This window comes from Tachypleus tridentatus, chromosome 13, assembly GCF_004210375.1.
Source record: "Tachypleus tridentatus isolate NWPU-2018 chromosome 13, ASM421037v1, whole genome shotgun sequence".
In the NCBI taxonomy this organism is placed as follows: domain Eukaryota; kingdom Metazoa; phylum Arthropoda; class Merostomata; order Xiphosura; family Limulidae; genus Tachypleus; species Tachypleus tridentatus.
Window position 1 is genome coordinate 7,842,000 of NC_134837.1, and position 10,254 is coordinate 7,852,253.

A 10,254-nucleotide genomic window follows, 5' to 3' on the forward strand; every position below is an offset into this window, starting at 1 on the left:
AAGCTTTTAATGAAATGTTTAAGAATCAAGAGGGCAGCGTGGCTGAGTGCTTTATCATTCTCGTCCTTACACCACTTGAAACCGAAGTTCTAGAAAACAGGCCCTGTGTGCTTTGTAAAGATACGACAAGGATTTAGCTACATTAAAATCAAAGCTATTAAAAACCACTTAGCTTAAAATAAAATAATAATAAAAAAATGCTCATTACTAATTTATCTAAGGAAAAGAAACTAACACTGGCTTAAGTTTCATGCACATAGTAGTTTTAACGGCTACAACAAATAGTGTTATAGCTCGTATGCCTGCTGATGCTATCCATTTTAAATTAGAACATGATTATTACCTACGATATGTAAACTCCAAGTAAACATCTTTGCAAGTTGACACTCCTGATGCCTAAAAGACATATAAAGTGTGCGTCTTTCTTTATATTTCACTTTTGTATTTTTACTTACAATTTTCATTGAATGACATTAAACTAAGAAAAATGACGTTCAATACGACTGTAAGTTTTGAAGCATTAATTAGAACATACAATATTTCTTATTGGACAGAGACTGACTCAATGGCTAGTGTGCTGGACTACGGGTCGAACATTTGCATCCCGTTATCACTTAAAATTCATTTTGCAAGTATGAACATGCCTTAAGGATGAAGATCAAACTGTTCGTTTATACAAGAGTGACCCAGGGGTTGATGATGGGTGTTGTTAGTTCCCTGTAGTCTATCAGCTCCAAATTATGGCAAACAGTCCAGTGGCTGTGCACGAATATCCGAAAACAAAGAGAATTTTGATGGAACTTTTGATGGACGGCAATTGTTGTGAAGACACAAGTGTAGGACGACGTTTGAAAGCCTTCGCCTTTCGTCCTCAGGTCGAAGGTGGAAGACTTTCGAAACGTGGTCCCTACACTTGTGTTTCCACATCAGGCATTTGCCGTCCATTCTACAAAGTTCATCATGAACACTCTCTGTCTAAACAATCTATAAAAGAAGGAATATCTTGTATTACTGTGAAAACAATTGATCTCAGGATTGTGAAAACTGAAACTTTGCTGTAAGTAACCGTTATTAATTACAAACAGTTAAACAGTTGTAAGAAAACACAAACCATCAACAATAGTTGTCTTTTATATTGTGTGATAACAGTGAAAGAAAATAAATTTAACTTAGAAATGAAGAAACATTAGACTTTTGAACCCAGGATTTAAATTTTCAGTTGATATAGTTTAGCTAAATGTTGCTGGAAGTTCCGCGTGACTCGTTAAAGCAGATATTACTTTTCTTAATGTGAAATATAATGAAGTATGAATTTACCATCCACTTAAACCTGAAGTTTCGAGTTTGTTAATATCCTACAATGTTTGTATTATTTAATGGGCTTCTATGATAAGAACTTATTAGTGGTTAAACATTTGAGACCCCTTGGACGAGGTCCACTGAACACGAACTTTAACATTATTTTGTCATCATGCTATTTTTAAAAAATTGGTTCCTGTTTGCTATATACCAGGGAAAGCAATGATATCAGTGTTGAATAAGTAAAACATACCCCAGCACCTGAAAGTAGCTTTCTGCCCTCTGAAACAGATGTTTGGTTCTCACAGCGATAAACAACAAGGTAATATAACATTGATGACTCAGCAATATTTATCCAATGACGTAATGAGGCCTATATTTGTGGATAAACTGAAACCTTTAGAGATATTTTATTTTAAAAAGCCTCCAGTTGAAGGAACATGACACAGAGAATGAGTTCCTTGTTCTTAACAGGAGACTGTTTAACATTCACGTACTTGTGTGACTCGGCATATTATCGACTGGTTGTTCCTTGGGTTTAGTGTTTAGTGAAATTAAAACCAGCATCGGTAAATGCTTACTCTTATTAGTCAAATTCTCCAAATAGAATTCTACTTTATACTCACATTGTTTTTATTAGTGAATTTTAGGGCAACAAGTGTTCTTAAAAAAACCAAATGCAAATAAAACAATATCATCAACATTGGCTAAACTGATAATGCTTAATTGACTAGCATTCTCTGCATAGTATGTATGAGGTGGATCTGATTGATACCAGTGTTCAAGGTGAGTTAGTGCTTAAAGTTATTACATAAATAATATCTCTAGTAGTCTGTTATTCAACTTTATTCTACTCTTTGGTAAACACTATTGTTTTCTTTAAAGTGTCGTGAAGGTATGGGCAAGGTAACATTAGTTGAAGTTCAGAGTATGAAGGAAAGCGGCCAACTTTTTGCCAGTCTCCATAGAATTAGGGGATTACAGTCCTCTAAGTCATTAGAAAATGATTGAAGTGAGAATATATAATGGCTTTCTTTCTAAGTTTAGTCGTTATAGAGACCACAAAAACCCTATGGTTATGAAACATCATAATACGATTTATGGGAAACATGTTTCATTGTCGAAAAAAAAACAGGGTAAAAGTAGGTATAGATAGATTCGAGAAAGGAACTTAAAAGAAAGGGATATATCGAAAAAAACATCAGAAACTAATAAATAGATAAAGTAAAAGGGTAATATTCTGTCTGTAAGGAAAATCAAAACAGTATGTAAATATTGATTACTAGTAACAAATAACAATTTCTTATGTTTACATTGGAGTGAGTCAATTCCTTATAGGAATAAGAACTACCTAAATAAAGTTAAGAGGTATAAATAGGAAAAGCAAGATACAAGTATAACACGATAATAACACTTCCTAACAAAATGATAAATACAACATAAACATAACAAATTGCTATTTGCTACTGTTAATCATCAACATATAGATGTATAAATAGGTTCTTACTGACAGATTGTTACTATCTTTCTTTACCCTACTCTCGGTTTATTCCTTTTTTCCCATCTTCTCTCATCTCTTTTTGCCTTTTATTGTTGAAATTTATCTTTTACATTCATATTGTAAACCTGTTCAAACTGGTTTCTTTCTGTCTCATATTCCACCGGTTTCTAGTATATTTGGATTATAACATTTCAGGACCGTAGAAAGCCATATAATCTCCATACGAGGTGAACCTAGGAAGGTAGTCACAGTACCCGCTCACTCAATCATTTTGTAATAACTTAGAGTAATATAATCTTCTAATATTTAGAGACTGTCTATAGACTGGCCGCTTTTTCACATTCTAAGCTTCAACTAATGTTACCTTACACCTAACTTCATAACACGACGTAACATTAAAATTGTATAGTATACATTTGCAGTGATTCTATTCTAATGACTTTATCTGATTAAAATTGTTCAAGTAAAAACAGCCAAGATAGAATAAAAAATTAGCAATGTAAAAATGTGACATTTGCAGAAACAAAACCAAGTTACATAAAATGTAGTCTGTAAAAAATAAAGTAATACTACATTCGGAATAATAGTGTTTAGAACTGTTCAAAAAACTAAGAACAATGACGATACTGTATTTTGAAGAGCTGTGACAATGCCTCATAAATAGGCTAAAATTCGATCCTGTTTATATAATTATAGTAGTAAGTTTTATTTAACTTGGCTGGAATCACTGCTGTGACCGTAGATTTCTCAAATTAAACACAGTGTTAAATTTAATGATTTTCAAGTTTCCGAAAATAAGACATTTGCTTTCTTGATACTCGATTCTTTACTTGAAGAAGCTGTATAACAATAATTAAAAAGATAATTATCAGAATTTTATGCGAAAGTAAAGAAGAATATAATAATATGTCAACCGTATAATATCTTCTATATCTAGGACCGATGAGGCATTTTGTCCAATATCAGGGGTAATCAGGCCAGTTAGGAAGTGAGGGAGGTAATAGTGGCCTGGACAACATTTAGGTCATCAATTACTTCAACAAGACTTTTCGAAGTAAGTTTGACTGTATTTTAAAAGTTTATTTTTGCGTATTCATTTTAAATCTAATTTATACTTAAGGGTTAACACTAGATTTGTGGACTTACAACGCTAAAATATGAGGTTCAATTCCATGTGGTGGATGGAGCACATGTGTCCAATTGTGTAGCTTAACATTAATACAAATAATCATTTTTAATTTTTCATTATTATACAACAAATGTTCTGAATCCTGCGTTAACTTTGTTGCTGAATTTATCCACATGCTATAGTTGTTAAGCATATATAAGTAATATGGGGAAGGTAAATCAAAAATGAGAGCATCTACTAGTTTAAACAAGTGAGTTTACTTCATATAAATAGACAAACTTGCACATTGTACTTACAAATGACTTGCAGTGTTCTTCCTGATTGTCTAGATTGTTCATTTATGGCATTTAGTCATTTACATGATGCATCTACTTAGAACATTTCAGCTTTTAAGCGGAATTAAAAGTATTTAAAATATGTATGACATTAAAGGCTTACGGAGCAAAAGGATTTATAACCAAAGCCAGGATGCTAAAGGTTGGAGGTTTTATCAAACTTAAACACACTTGCTAAAGTTTAGAGCAATCATTTAAGCTAGAATGTTAAAGGCTAAAGTAATTGTTCAAGTCAACTAAGCACAAGAAAAATGAACGTTTTCACATGTAAAGATGAAAGAAAAACAATCCAAACTGTAAACGTAAACCGGTAACAAATCTTATCTGGTTAGAAGGTTCAATTTCTTCCTCCTCTTATTTAACAAACAGAAACTGTAGAGACAGCTTGAGAAAGTGCTCCTACCAAATATTTCATTCCTACTGTAAGGGTTGGAATTCGATTTAATAATCCTGTGAGCAATATTTTACTTATATGAAATTAATCATAAGTTAGGAGCAAATAACAGTTATTCATTACAGAAACGTTTAAAGAACTCAGATTTATCTTGTAGTGCAGAACATTTATTGTGATAGTGATAGTACTTTTCAAGATGGAAATGTATCTATCGGCAAAACAAAATTTATTATAAACATGATTTTTTTTAAAACATTTTTCAATTCATCAAAGTTTGTTGCATGTAAAGCAGATACTAGTATCGTTAAACCAATGCGGAATATTATTGATGGTAGACGTTTCTAATGCTTTCATAAAACAAAAATTTGAGATAATTCTTAATGAAAATTAATCCAATATACTTTTTTTTAAATTTGCAGCTTTATTGCCAAACCAAATTAGCGATGTTGTGACAGCTTATTATGATCCAGTGCAGTATTAAACCTTACTAAGTAGATGTTGTACATTTTATACCTATCTCTTGTACAGAAGGAAACAACAACTCATTACTCAGTAAGTGTAATTTAATTAACAAAACTAATGATATCACTACTTAAGATGATATTGCCTCGTGCTTTGTATTTGCCTTCTTAACTCTTAAGCATACTGAACTAATATGTATGTTTGTGATAAGTTGTGAAGGTGAAAGTACAAAAAAGACTAAAAATATTTAAGTTTTAAATGTAGAAAGTAAATCATATTTAACTAACAGATTACACTAACCGTTAAAAACATTTGATGAAATTAAAACTAAGTCAATATAAAGTATAAGTATCCCTCGGTTTATGTACGAAGCTCAAAATAAAAGTATTCAAGTTTATATGTTAAGCGAGTCTATTTTTTCTTAGAGCAAAGCCATATCTACCTATCTGTTATGTCTACTGAGGAGAATCGGACTATATATTAAGTGTTTCTAAATAATTTATTTTAGATGTCTAACTGTTCATACTGCCTACTTTTTATATCTTAAAACTTTGTGGCTACCTTGTTGCATTTTATTTTCTTTAGAAGAAAAATACATTTGATTCTCAATCTTTACAGAAATACAAATGAAGAAAGAAATGCACACCTCGTCCATCGACATAATTGTGCTCAGAAGTTCATAGGAACTCTAAATTAATGGAAAAGTATTGTTTGGTTACGACGGAACAAAACAACAATTTCTATTTGACAAACATATCAAGTTTAACTCAGTACTACTATCATAATCATTATTGAAATAAAATATAGCTTCTTATAGCTGTATTTCATCTTTACAAAAAATTTGTAAAATAAAGAAAACGTTTGTTATTTCAATTATGTTTCCGTTACCTTTGAACGTCAAATTAAACGCTACAGTTCCTGATAACAGCTCCACTTTTGTGTCACTCTACTCTTCTTTTTTAACTGACTACTTTATTGTAACCGCTACCATTGAGACATTACTTATGGTAGCCATCCTTGCAGAGAACTTCTTAGTGGCAGTCGTGGTCCTCCGGTCACCCCACCTCCGGACTTACACTAATATGTTCTTGCTGAGCTTGAGTGCTTCGGATGCATTAGCTGGAGTCTCCATTTTCGTGATTGTACTGACAATCCTGAAACCCATAGTGACAGAGTATATTCCATCCTGTAAACTGAGGTATGCTATGTTGATGACTTATTGGATGGCATCAATTCACAGTCTTTTAGCCATTACTTTTGATCGTTTAGTGGCCATAGTTTATCCTCTGTATTACCGAATTTTTATGACCAAGTTACGAGTAATCATTGTTTTGGGCATAATTTGGTCATACAGCATTGCCGTGGGCTCTACCATATTTGTATTAAATGAGCCACCAGTCATAAAGAAACATGTCTGTGATTTGCTGATTAACACGTCTCGTGATTATTTGTTTTATTGCGCATGCAATTTCGTGTTAGTAGTAATGTTAATATTTTTTATGTTACTGGCGCATATTTCTGGTGGCTCGTGATCAGGCCCGAAGATATCCTCCTGGATTTCAATCACCATACCTACACAACTCTCAAAAAAGCCGGCCCATGATGAAAGACAAGAAATATGTCCAAACGTTAGCCATGGTAATTGGAGTACTTGTAGCTTGTTGGGTGCCTCTAGTGGTCATCCTTCTTTTTGAGCTGATACATGGAATCACATATGGCATGCAAACCGCTCGAATCATCGCCAGCTTTTTCTCTCAGTTTAGTTCATTCATTAATCCTGTTGTTTACACGTGGCGAAACAATGAATTCAGCAGTGCCCTGACAAAGATATGTAGTAGGAATAAAATTAAGCCCTCTCAGATGCTCTTCGTCTCTACAGTCCGCACACCAAGCTTTACTACTCCTTGAAAATACGCGATACTCATCCATCTCCTTTCTTGGCACACTTTTCTGTTTCCTTAAAAATGCTAAACTACTATCCAAATACATCGAAATGTTTCTGACGAGCCTGTTGTTTACAAATATTAATAGTTAATTTTTTGCCTATAATTTTCACACCAATATGTCTTGTTTTGCTTATAAAAAAGAAACTACAACTTGTCACAGTTTTTCCCGCCCACCACCTTTCTACGTCTGTTTTGTTTGTTTTTGGAATTTCGCACAAAGCTACTCGAGGGCTATCTGTGCTAGCCGTCCCTAATTTAGCAGTGTAAGACTAGAGGGAAGGCAGCTAGTCATCACCACCCACCGCCAACTCTTTGGCTACTCTTTTACCAACGAATAGTGGGATTGACCGTCACATTATAACGCCCCCACGGCTGGGAGGGCGAGCATGTTTGGCGCGACTCGGGCGCGAACCCACGACCCTCAGATTACGAAGCGCACGCCTTAACGCGCTAGGCCATGCCGGGCCCAACCTTTCTACGTCTCGAAATATTCAGAACTTACACAATAAAAATCTTTTGCTTCTGCATTTTCTTTGGCAAAAGCAAAACACTGCTTCTACTGTTTCGAAAAGCGTGTTTTCCTCTTATATAAATGGTTATCCACCGTAGTACATGAAATTTTATTGCTTAAAACAACCAGAAAAGATTAGCTGATATTTTAAGACCATAAGATTTTAAACTATTTGTAAGTGAATTTATAATATTGTATTGAATATATGTTGTGTAACGTTTTTGTATCTTTTGTTCCATTGTTCAATAAATTAAAAATACGACTTCGTCAGTGTTATTTTATTGTTTGTAAATAAGTACATAACATTTATATTAATTCACATTTCTTTCTGTCAGACTAAAGTATTATAAGTGCAGTATTTCTTAACAGTTCAGTCTTTGAATATAGAAGAACTTCAGAAATTATACAGATACTTACGTATTTATTTAATTAGTACTATTACTTAGAGTTAGGATAAATATTTATTTACTTAGTACTGTTACACACATTTAGAATGAATATTACGTTTGATCTGTTTTCATATTTTAGATAACTTGCATGTGTCTTGTTTGTTTTGAATTTCGCGCAAAACTAATTTAGCAGTGCAAGGCTAGACTGAAAGCAGCTGGTCATCATCACCAACAGCCAACTTTTTACCAATTAATAGTGGTATTACCGTCACATTATGATGACCTCACGGCTGAAAGGGAGATCATGTTCGGTGGGACTGAAATTCGAACTTGCGACCCTCAGATTGCGAGTCGAACGCCTTAACCACCTGGCCATGCCAGGCCTATTGTGTGTTAAACAACATCAAGGCAACAATAATCAATTTAGATATAATCTTCTCTTCAGTCTTTAGATTATACTAGTATAAAAGAAAGAGTCTAATGCTCAGCATTATATTTGTTTTATGAATCAAAGTCAAGAACAATTTATTTGGAATTGATGCAAAAGATCCAAAATCAACAAGAAAAAGAAAACTTGATGAATTCATTCCAAAGTCCAAAATAACTTAAACTTTAATTTAAATATCTATGTTAAGCACAATACAATCATAACTCCTTGTATGTAAAATTGGTTTTAACTTTAAACATTACCAACATTCAGTTACCTCATATGTTCATCTGAAATGTTGCCTAGAAAATCAGTCTTGTTCCATCGAAAGGAGCACCACTTGCAGATTGTACAGAATTATGTAGCTAATGGCCTGACAGAGATTTTGTTAAATGTTCTCCTCAAAATATCGTGCACGTTTTTTTGTCACGGCTCATCCAAAGTTCTTCAACTCTTGACTAATCTTGTCACAAATCCTCTAAGGATTATTTTTATTATAATTTCTAAACATATTCGCTTAACCTGAGCACAAGATGGATTAAAATAGTTCAAACACATCAGAGAAATTATTCAACTGATAAATAAAAGTATAACACCATTTATACTTGAATGTTTAGGAGAAAAATGCTGAAAAAAAGCCAAAAGCAGTTACTTTAATCATTTTTTATAAATGCATTACACTTGTTTGTAGGGTCTAAAGCTATTTAATTTGATATTTTTAATTACACTACACTTGTTTATAGAGTCCAGAATTCTTTATTATCTAGTATATATTATACAATAAAATTATGTTTATTGACTATATAAATAGATAATGTGCAATATCCAAAATATTGCTATTTTAATAAAATTTAGAGGGTTAAATATTACAGTATTTGTCGACCTAGTTTATCAGCCATCGGCAATACTTACTCTTCATTATTACAACTAATTATTCTTGTTTTAACTATTAAATGTAGTTGAAAATATTTTAAATGCATAAGCTTTCAAATACATGACATCTTCAAGTAACGTTTTCAAAAATATTTGTAGCATTTATATTATACCAGTGGAAACACTATCTGCAGCTATCCATCTATGGAGGCCCGGCATGGCCAAGAGTGTTAAGGCGTGCGACTCGTAATCTGAGGGTCGCGGGTTCGCATCCCCGTCGCGCCAAACATGCTCGCCCTTTCAGCCGTGGGGGCGTTATAATGTGACGGTCAATCCCACTATTCGTTGGTAAAAGAGTAGCCCAAGAGTTGGCGGTGGGTGGTGATGACTAGCTGCCTTCCCTCTAGTCTTACACTGCTAAATTAGGAACGGCTAGCACAGATAGCTCTCGAGTAGCTTGGTGCGAAATTTAAAAAACAACAACAAACAAACAAACATCTACGGTTTCCTATGTAGCCTGTTTGATCCTTCTGACTTTTAAGATCCACAGTAGTACTCCTACCTCTCTCCTTGTATATGGTACAGATGACAGGAATGACAGATCCAGATATACTGATAGTGAAACTATATGCTAATCTAAATTATTTCGTAAAATTAAGTAGAGGCGTGAAACTTCTGCTAAAAGTGCAAGCTGTATATTAACTTATCTGTTTTAAATTATTAACTACTGAAGATGGTGTTTTCTTTAACTTTTTCTTTATAAAACGCTTATAACGTGTTGGGCGAAACCCTATATAATTCATATTGTGAAATGACTTAGTATCGTACTATTAGAACTGTTTAAGTGCCAATACGATTCAGTACAGTCCCGATATTATTCAGTCTAGCAGATGTCAAGGTTTGAATGTTCTCCTTCTCGATTGAGTCTAAATACATATGACAATACAAATTAGTTCTACAAATGGATTCCTTAGGGAACGACTCTTTT

General features: G+C 33.4%; 1 long non-coding RNA gene across 1 annotated transcript; it reads left to right on the top strand.

Moving 5' to 3' along the window:
- Nucleotides 1-1,761: 1,761 nt before the first annotated feature.
- LOC143237097 (uncharacterized) lies at nucleotides 1,762-5,987 on the top strand. The gene is made up of 4 exons (XR_013019866.1): nucleotides 1,762-2,085; nucleotides 3,738-3,854; nucleotides 5,078-5,210; nucleotides 5,739-5,987. It is a non-coding gene; the product is annotated as an uncharacterized LOC143237097 (long non-coding RNA).
- Nucleotides 5,988-10,254: the final 4,267 nt, after the last annotated feature.